The sequence below is a fragment of the Mustelus asterias genome, chromosome 4, assembly GCF_964213995.1.
Source record: "Mustelus asterias chromosome 4, sMusAst1.hap1.1, whole genome shotgun sequence".
In the NCBI taxonomy this organism is placed as follows: domain Eukaryota; kingdom Metazoa; phylum Chordata; class Chondrichthyes; order Carcharhiniformes; family Triakidae; genus Mustelus; species Mustelus asterias.
In genome coordinates, this window is record NC_135804.1 from 94,053,950 (window position 1) to 94,063,393 (window position 9,444).

Below are 9,444 nucleotides of genomic sequence, written 5' to 3' on the forward strand. Positions count from 1 at the left end.
TGCTGAGTTTTATCCAGCATTTTCTGTTTTTATTTCAGATGTAGTTCAATTTCTTATTCATGCAAGCATAGCTAGACTGGGAGTAAAATAGAAAGGGAGTTTAGAGGAGTTGTTGAGGAGTCGAGATCAAATGTGACTTTCAGAACAAAGAATGATTTAAAGGCTTCATAATAAGGTTTGCAAACAGTATATAAGAGAAGGATGTCATTGTGAACTTGCAGCATATATTTGCTTTCCCACCATCTTGGATGGAGTTTTCCTAAAAAATGGCTAAGTGCCATAATGGCAGGAAAACCAGAGCAATCCGCGCTAGTCTGTCTGGCGTGGACCAGACCACAATCATCCCACACTTAGTCATTTTTTGGGAGAGTGGTGAGTTGTGCATTGGTTCTGGGGCGGTGGGCGGGGCCCAAACACAACAATGAGCTTGGCTGCAAAGTGGTTGGGTGCCGTTTTGAAAGGGAGCCCCAATCTCACAGTGCATTGGAAGTCCTCCTCCCTCATCCCATGGACATCGGGCACCCCTTACCCATCGGCAGCATGTTCCCACCCCCGGCATCAGAGCACTGGGGCTCTCCAAATGGGTCCCCTTTCATAACTCCTGACATGGTCTCCCTTCATGCCCCACCCCTTCATGACCGCCTTCATGCTCCACCCCTATACAACCCCCTTTCATGAGCCCTCCTGCATAGCCCCCCTGCATAGCCCCCCCATCATAGCCTTCATCATAAACCCCCCTCCAACTCCCCCCACTCAGGTCCCACCTCCACTCAGGCCCACCCTGTGGCACTGCCTTGGCACACTGGTAGTGCCCAACTGGCACTGCCAGATGGGCATTGCCCAGCCATGAACCCCAACCACTTGGGGCTTCAATGGCTTCCGAGTCCCCCTGGAGAGGCCATTGCGCCTGGTCTCTGCGAGTGGAGGCCTGTAGTGATTCTCAGCAGACTCCTGCCACACCCGAATGTTGGAAGATCCCAAGAGCTGAGAGAATCCGGCGTTGAATGGGCTAAGCTTATTTAAACACTACTTTAAATATGCTAATCATTCACGTGCCCTTTCTGGGGGCAATCCGGTTTGCGCCAGTAGAAAGGGACCAGGACGACTACAAACCATTCGGTGCGAGGTGTGAAACCCATTTTTAGGCCCACACACTATTTTCTGGGGTAGATGCGATATGCGCCAGGTGAGGTGAGGCCTGAAAATTGCTCCCCCCTCAACTTACATCTGAATCCTTTGACATAAACGTTCCTCCTCCTCGACTTGTCCCAGGAAGTATGACACTTTCTCTTCAAAAGACATTGAAAAAATGTGGGTTTAGAATCTGTCACCTGGTGTCCATCTCGCTCAGCTATTGCAGGTTGCTTTTTAAAAAAATAATACAAGAGAGAAGAACAAATCGCACAATACTTTTCTCTTGGGCCTTTAGCTTTCCACCAAATTGGTGATAACAATGCATTTATTTTCCCAGCTCAGGTCACAGCCCTGCAGCTCAGCCTGTTGAGTATATGAAGCAGTCTTTTTAGTTCCTTCTACACGGGTGCTGTTTCAGTTTGGACAGTTCAGTTCCAATGCTGAATGACCCGAAACTAGGTCAGTCTGCAGCATTTGTGTGAGTAAATCTGATCCCCTTTACCCTGGTAGCAGACTTGTAGACTCGGCCTCTTTTTCTCTGCTGTCTACAAATTTTCAACTTGGATGGAAAGGGACCTGAGATGAGTTATAGAATCATACAACCCAGGAGCAGGCCATTCTCCCCATCATTGCCTGTGTCAGCCCTTTGAAAGGGTTATCCAATTAGTCCTACTCTACTGCTCTTTCCCATAGTCCTGGAAATGTTTTCTTTTCAAGTGTTTATCCAATTAGTAGTGTAAACATCAAGAGCTGGATTGAAAATTGATCTTCATTTATTTTGAAAAGATCAGGAAATATTCTCATCAAACCAAACCCCAAAGCGATAATAAAAAGCTAATAGAAATCTGTGTTCCACCATGAGTTACAGAATATAAAATCTGCAAGATAATAATGAAGCATTATAAAACCTTGCTAAGATCTCATGGGCAGGATTTTACATCCTCGCTCGAGCAAGACCGGAAATTCCCACCCCGAGATCAATGGACATTTCCGTTGTCCGTCCCTCGCCCGCTCTGAGTCTGTGGCGGGCGAGGTGGTAGAATTCCCAAATGTGGCATTGGGCTCCACAGGAAAAGAAACATTGCAGCATTGGAGTATCCTAGTGTCACTAAAATACTGCCTCATGCTATGATTAAGCACTTGGAAAATTGGGCCTTTCTCATTACAACAATGCAAATCATGGGGCAATGTGATTGAAGTGTTCAAAATTATAATATTATGGGAGTGTGTAGATTAAAACAGACTTTCCAGTAGTTAAAGGATGAGGGACACAACGTACAGGATTGAGCGCAAGAGACATACAACTGGGAGCAGGAGAAGCCTTTTGTACACAGAGTTTTGACGCCATGGAATTCTTTACCAAGGTTAGCAATTGAAGTAGGCATAATGTATCAACACTGAAGATTCTATTGGATAGGTGGATGTAAGGAAAATGGCTGAAGGGATACTGCAATAATTCAGCCGGATTAGCTGAGCCATTGAGGGAGTGAGAGTGAAAGCTTAAGCCTGGAATTTTTCCCAGCAGGAGTCATCTAGGCATAGTCCAACTCCCAGTCGCATGTCCATCCCTCGCACCCCACCCCCCACAAACCTCTGTGTGATGGCCCCAGAAATTTTAACTCCTGGACCTTACCTGCATAGTCAGTCTCTCACCCAAAATTGACTGCAAGTGTCATCTGGTGGGAGTGGGATGCCGAGTGACAGTAGGTTTCTGCCAGCGGTCCTTGGGAATAGGCTCCAGCAGTCATGTAAGTCTTTTGGGGACGGTGGGGTCAGGAGGTTATTGTTGGGGAGGGGAGGGGAGGAGTGATGCCCGGCGCAGGGAAAGCACAAAGTGTCTGTATGGGTCCTGGAGGAACACTTTTCCTTTTCCCTGGACGACAAGGAAATAGGAAATAAAAACTAAAAATGAATTACTTCTCTAGTTATCACTGGATGGTATCTCTGCTTGCCGCAAGATCCTAGAACAACTTCCCCATTAAAAGACTAGATTCAAATTGCAGTCGGATCCCAATGGTGTCATTGGAGTCTGATCCCCTTCTGAAAGCAGCACCTTTTGGTGAATGCTCCACTCACAGATTTTGATTTGATTTATTATTGTCACATGTATTAGTATACAGTGAAAAGTATTGTTTCTTGCGTGCTATACGAACAAAACATACCATTCATAGAGAAGGAAAGGAGAGAGTGCGGAATGTAATGTTGCAGTCATAGCTAGAGAAAGATCAACTTAATGCAAGGTAGGTCCATTCAAAAGTCTGATGGCAGCAGGGAAGAAGTTGTTCTTGAGTCAGTTGATATGTGACCTCAGACTTCTATATCTTTTTCTCGCCGGAAGGAGGTGGAAGAGAGAATATTCAGGTTGCGTGGGGTCTTAATTATGCTGGCTGCAATCACAACTCATGTAAAGGTACTGGAATTGTAGGAGGAACTTTGCCATAGCCACTGGGCGACTAAGTTCTGTCTTGAATGTGATGAACACAAATCTCACTTTCCTGTGAGGAAAGGCAGCTGGAACATGCCATTAACAGAAGAGCCTCAGGGAAGCTTCCCTTGAAATATATTTATGACAAACACAATACAAAGAGAATTACTGCTTACAAAAATAAAACATTTAGAAAAACAACCTTTGAAAAAATAATATATTCATCCATCATGTCAAAAGCAAGAATGGTTTTTTCCATTTAAAAGGCCTAACCATATTGAGAAGCTCAACTAATCCTGTGGTTCATTTGGCAAATCCTGCACAAGCAGTACAAAAGCTCCTTCAGGAATGAAGTCCATGGGATTAAAACAAAAAATTTCGGGAGTGCATGATAACAGTCGTTGAGGATTTTTTTTAAATTTCAAAAATATACTTTATTCATTAAAAAAACCTCTCAAATGAACATTGCAAAACGACAGATCCAAAAGTTACAAACAGTGCAAAAAAAGAATCATTTTTACAGTACAATACAATGCTTATTTACAAAACATTACATTCATTACACTTCATTACTTAAAACTATGTACAGTCATTGAGGATTTATTTGTCCCACAAATGTCCTTTTAATCTGGGCCAAATACAAATACAAATATGAAATTACTATGGTCAAGGGATATTGTTTTTCAACCACCTTCCTTCTTCCAATGCAGTAGGAAATTAATTAAATACTCTTTGCTTGTGTCAAACACCTTTTTAGTGGTGCAACCTCTAGCCTTATACACAATGTGAACTTTCTCACCAAGATGTTATCTCTGCCTGACACTAGATCCGAGGACAACTTCCCCCTAAAAGCCCAGATTCAAAGTGCAGTCAGACCCCAATGGTGTCATTGGAGCCTGATCCCCTTATTAAAGCAGCACCTTTTGGTGAATGCTTCACTCACAGATTTCAATCACAACTCGTGCGAAGGTGGTGGAATTGGAGAAGGAATTTCACTGTAGCCACCCATCTGATTTTTCACTGCACGTAAAATCAGCCCTTTAAGTTATGTCTTGAATGCTGTGAACACAAATCTTGCTTTCTGTGAGATTGATGTAAATGAGGAGGGTCCATTTACCCACCCAAAATGTCCCTCCAAACCTTGGCATCCAAATATATTTTTTAATTGATTCGTGAGTTTTTTCGCTACCCTGAAATCCATTCCAAGTGTCAATCACCCTTTGTGTGACATCAGCCCTTTTATTCCTTTTATCCATTTGAAACTGTGGATCTTGTCCAAACTAGTAGCTCTGGGGTAAAAATTGGATTCCTCCAGTTTTGTTATATTAGGGTCACAATTCATGATTAACCCATGCCTGGTGCTGTTGAGGCAGAAAGCATGCAAACTTTGAATGACTGCAACATTCAGCAAAGCATGACCCTTGCTTGCGAGCTGAATGACCAGCAGTGGTCCAGCAGCAAGTGCAGCTAGCACATGGTTCAGCTAGCCTGCCTCCCTCAAAGACAACCTGCCCCCCTCTTAAAAGGGAGCTTCATTCATTGCACAACACAGTGCTGCTGATTGCTGCAGTGCAATTGGATTTAAGGAGAACAGCATCAACTGGAGCTACAGCCTTGTGAAAGCGTTCTCAGATGCAGCATTGGAGGCCTTAGTCATAGAATCATAGAATCCTACAGTGCAGAGGGAGGCCATTTGGCCCATCGTGTCTGCACCAACCGCAATCCCACCCAGGCCCTATCTCCATTACCTTATAACCCCATGCATTTACCCTAGCTAGTCCCCCTGACACTAAGGGCAATTTAGCATGGCCAATCCACCTAACTGGTGGACTTTAGTAAAGCGTTTGACAAAGTCCCTCATGGTAGGTTGGTGCAAAATGTTGGATCTCATGGGATAAAGGGGGAGGTGGCTAGATGGGTGGAGAACTGGCTCGGTCACAGAAGACAGAGGGTGGTAGTGGAAGGGTCTTTTTCCGGCTGGAGGCCTGTGACTAGTGGTGTTCCGCAGGGCTCTGTATTGGGACCTCTGCTGTTTGTGATTTATATAAACGATCTGGAAGAAGGTGTAACTGGGGTGATCAGTAAGTTTGCGGACGACACGAAAATGGCTGGACTTGCAGATAGTGAGGAACATTGTCAGAGGCTACAGAAGGATATAGATAGGCTGGAAATTTGGGCAAAGAAATGGCAGATGGAGTTCAATCCGGATAAATGCGAAGTGATGCATTTTGGTAGAACTAACGTAGGGGGGAGCTATACGATAAATGGCAGAACCATAAAGGGTGTAGGTACGCAGAGGGACCTGGGTGTGCAAGTCCACAGATCCTTGAAGGTGACGTCACAGGTGGAGAAGGTAGTGAATAAGACATATGGCATGCTTGCCTTTATAGGACGGGGCATAGAGTATAAAACTTGGGGTCTGATGTTGCAGATGTATAGAACGTTGGTTCGGCCGCATTTGGAATACTGCGCCCAGTTCTGGTCGCCACACTACCAGAAGGACGTGGAGGCTTTAGAGAGAGTGCAGAGGAGGTTTACCAGGATGTTGCCTGGTATGGAAGGGCTTAGTTATGAGGAGAGATTGGGTAAACTGGGGTTGTTCTCACTGGAATGACGGAGGATGAGGGGTGACCTAATAGAGGTGTATAAAATTATGAAAGGCATAGATAGGGTGAACGGTGGGAAGCTTTTTCCCAGGTCGGTGGTGACGTTCATGAGGGGTCATAGATTCAAGGTGATGGGGGGGGAGGTTCAACACGGATATCAGAAGGGCGTATTTTACACAGAGGGTGGTGGGGGCCTGGAATGCGCTGCTGGGCATGGTGGTGGAGGCGGACACACTGGGAACGTTTAAGACTTATCTAGATAGCCACATGAACAGAGTGGGAATGGAGGGATACAAAAGGATGGTCTAGTTTGGACCAGGGAGCGGCGCGGGCTTGGATGGCCGAAGGGCCTGTTCCTGTGCTGTATTGTTCTTTGTTCTTTGTTCTAACCCGTACATCTTTGGAGTGCGGGAAGAGACTGGAGCACCCGGAGGAAACCTATGCAGACATGGGGAGAGTGTGTAAACTCCACACAAATAGTGACCCAAGCCGGGGATTGAGTCTGGGTCTCTGGTGTTGATTTGATTTGATTTGATTTATTATTGTCACATGTATTAACATACAGTGAAAAGTATTGTTTCTTGCATGCTATACAGACAAAGCATACCGTTCATAGAGAAAGAAACAAGAGAGTGCAGAATGTAGTGTTACAGTCATAGCTAGGGTGTAGAGAAAGATCAACTTAATGCATAGTAGGTCCATTCAAAAGTTTAACGGCAGCAGGGAAGAAGCTGTTCTTGAGTTGGTTGGTATGTGACTTCAGACTTCTGTATCCTTTTCCCGAAGGAAGAAGGTGGAAGAGAGAATGTCCGGGGTGCCTGGGGTCCTTAATTATACTGGCTTCTTTGCCGAGGCAGTGGGAAGTGTAGACAGAATCAGTGGATGGGAGGCTGGTTTGCGTGATGGATTGGGCTACATTCGCGACCTTTTGTAGTTCCTTGCGGTCTTGGGCAGAGCAGGAGCTGTACCAAGCTGTGATACAACCAGAAAGAATGCTTTCTATGGTGCATCTGTAAAAGTTGGTGAGAGTTGTAGCTGATAATCCAAATTTCCTTAGTGTTCTGAGAAAGTAGAGGCATTGGTGAGCTTTCTTAACTATAGTGTTAGCATGGAGGGACCAGGGTAGGTTGTTGGTGACCTGGACACCTAAAAACTTGAAACTCTTGAGCCTTTCTACTTTGTCCCCATTGATGTAGACAGGGGTATGATCTCCTTCATTTTGTTGACATTGAGGGAGAGATTATTGTCGCTGCACCAATTAATCAGATTCTCTATCTCATTCCTGTACTCTGTCTCCTCATTGTTTGAGATCCGACCCACTTCGGTGGTGTCGTCAGCAAACTTGAAAATTGAGTTGGAAGGGAATTTGGCGGCACAGTTATAGATGTATAAGGAGTATAGTAGGAGGCTGAGAACACAACCTTATGGGGCACCGGTGTCAAAGATGATCGTGGAGGAGGTGTTGGTGCCTTTCCTTACTGATTGTGGTCTGTGGGTTAGGAAGTTCAGGATCCAGTTGCAGAGGGAGGAGCCGAGGCCCAGGCCATGGAGTTTGTTGATGAGTTTTGTAGGAATAATGCTCTGAGGCAGAAGTGCTAACCACTGTGCCACCGTTAACAGGAGGAGAGAGTATGTGCAAGCCCTCAAAGAACACCCTCATAAGGGACTGAGAGAAGGTGACCATTGGGTCAGGTTTTCAGCTCCGAGTACCTGGCAGTAATACTGGAAGAAATTCAATCATCTCAAATGGGTGGTCAAGTTCAGTAAATCCATCTTCAAATGACAATTTATACCAACAAGTTCTCAAGCAGCTCATTGCAACACAGCCCTCATCACTCACCCATTAACACTCTCTAACAGTCAGGGGCTTGAGCCTATAACTCAGATGTTCCACCTCACTCTCACACAACCGCTTCTCATTGTATCCATATTCTAGCTATTCATGATTTGGAGTTGCCTGCGTTGGACTGGGGTGGGCGCAATAAGAAGTCTCACAACACCAGGTTAAAGTCCAACAGGTTTATTTGGCAGCACGAGCTTTCGGAGCACTGCCCCTTCATCACCTGATGAAGGGGCAGCGCTCCGAAAGCTCGTGCTACCAAATAAACCTGTTGGACTTTAACCTGGTGTTGTGAGACTTCTTACTGTGTCTAGCTATTCAACTAGCAAATGCACACCACCAAAACAGATTGCCCCAAGTTCATTCTTCACATTCTCTTGCAGAATAATATGATACACAGTAGAGCAGAAACAATGGGGACACACTCACCTGCCTCACATAATCTATTCAGAGGAGGGCTGCTCCACTTCAAGGGGGCAGTCATAATGGGGTGTGTAGCATTCAAGATGCTGAGAACATTAAAGATGACAGTAAAGATGACAGGGGCGGCACGGTAGCACAGTGGCTGGCACTGCTGCTTCACAGCTCCAGGGACCTGGGTTCGATTCCCGGCTTGGGTCGCTGTCTGTGTGGAGTTTGCACATTCTCCTCGTGTCTGCGTGGGTTTCCTCCGGGTGCTCCGGTTTCCTCCCACAGTCCAAAGATGTGCGGGTTAGGTTGATTGGCCATGCTAAAATTGCCCCTTAGTGTCCTGGGATTCGTAGATTAGAGGGATTAGTGGGTAAAATATGTAGGGATATGGGGGTAGGGTCTGGGTGGGATTGTGGTCGGTGCAGACTCGATGGGCCGAATGGCCTCTTTCTGTACTATAGGGTTTCTATGATTTCTATGATAAATTCCTGCTTGATGTCCCTTCTCAACTCCCACCTCACCTTTACCCTGCTTTCTGGCATGAACTGAAAACTGTTGATGGTGTGACCATGGACTTCTTGCTTTCCAAGCAATGCACTTTCCTCACCCAAATTTTTCTTTGCTGATTTTCTGCTTTTCGATATCCAAGCCCGTACTGCAGCCTCATGAAGATGGGGCAAGAGCTGCTGCAGCCCCTGAAGAAGAAGCATCATTACTTGGTCTGATACTTGCAGCCACTTGTTTGAATACTGATACATTGTGTACCTTAGCGGGTGGCATAGTCAGCACACCATGTGATGAGTCACTGGGCATGAGTGGGCTGCAGTCAGGCCTGAAGGAAAAGGATACTTTGATTGCCACCTCAAAAGAGGATGAAGTCGCAGTTGAGTTCTGCTACACAGGACTCAGGAAGCGCAGTGGAGAACATGCCTTTGTTTACATCAACGGGGATGAAGTGGAAATGGTTGAGAGCTTCAGGTTTCTAGGTGTTCCAGATTAATAACAACCTGTCCTGGTCTCGCCCATGC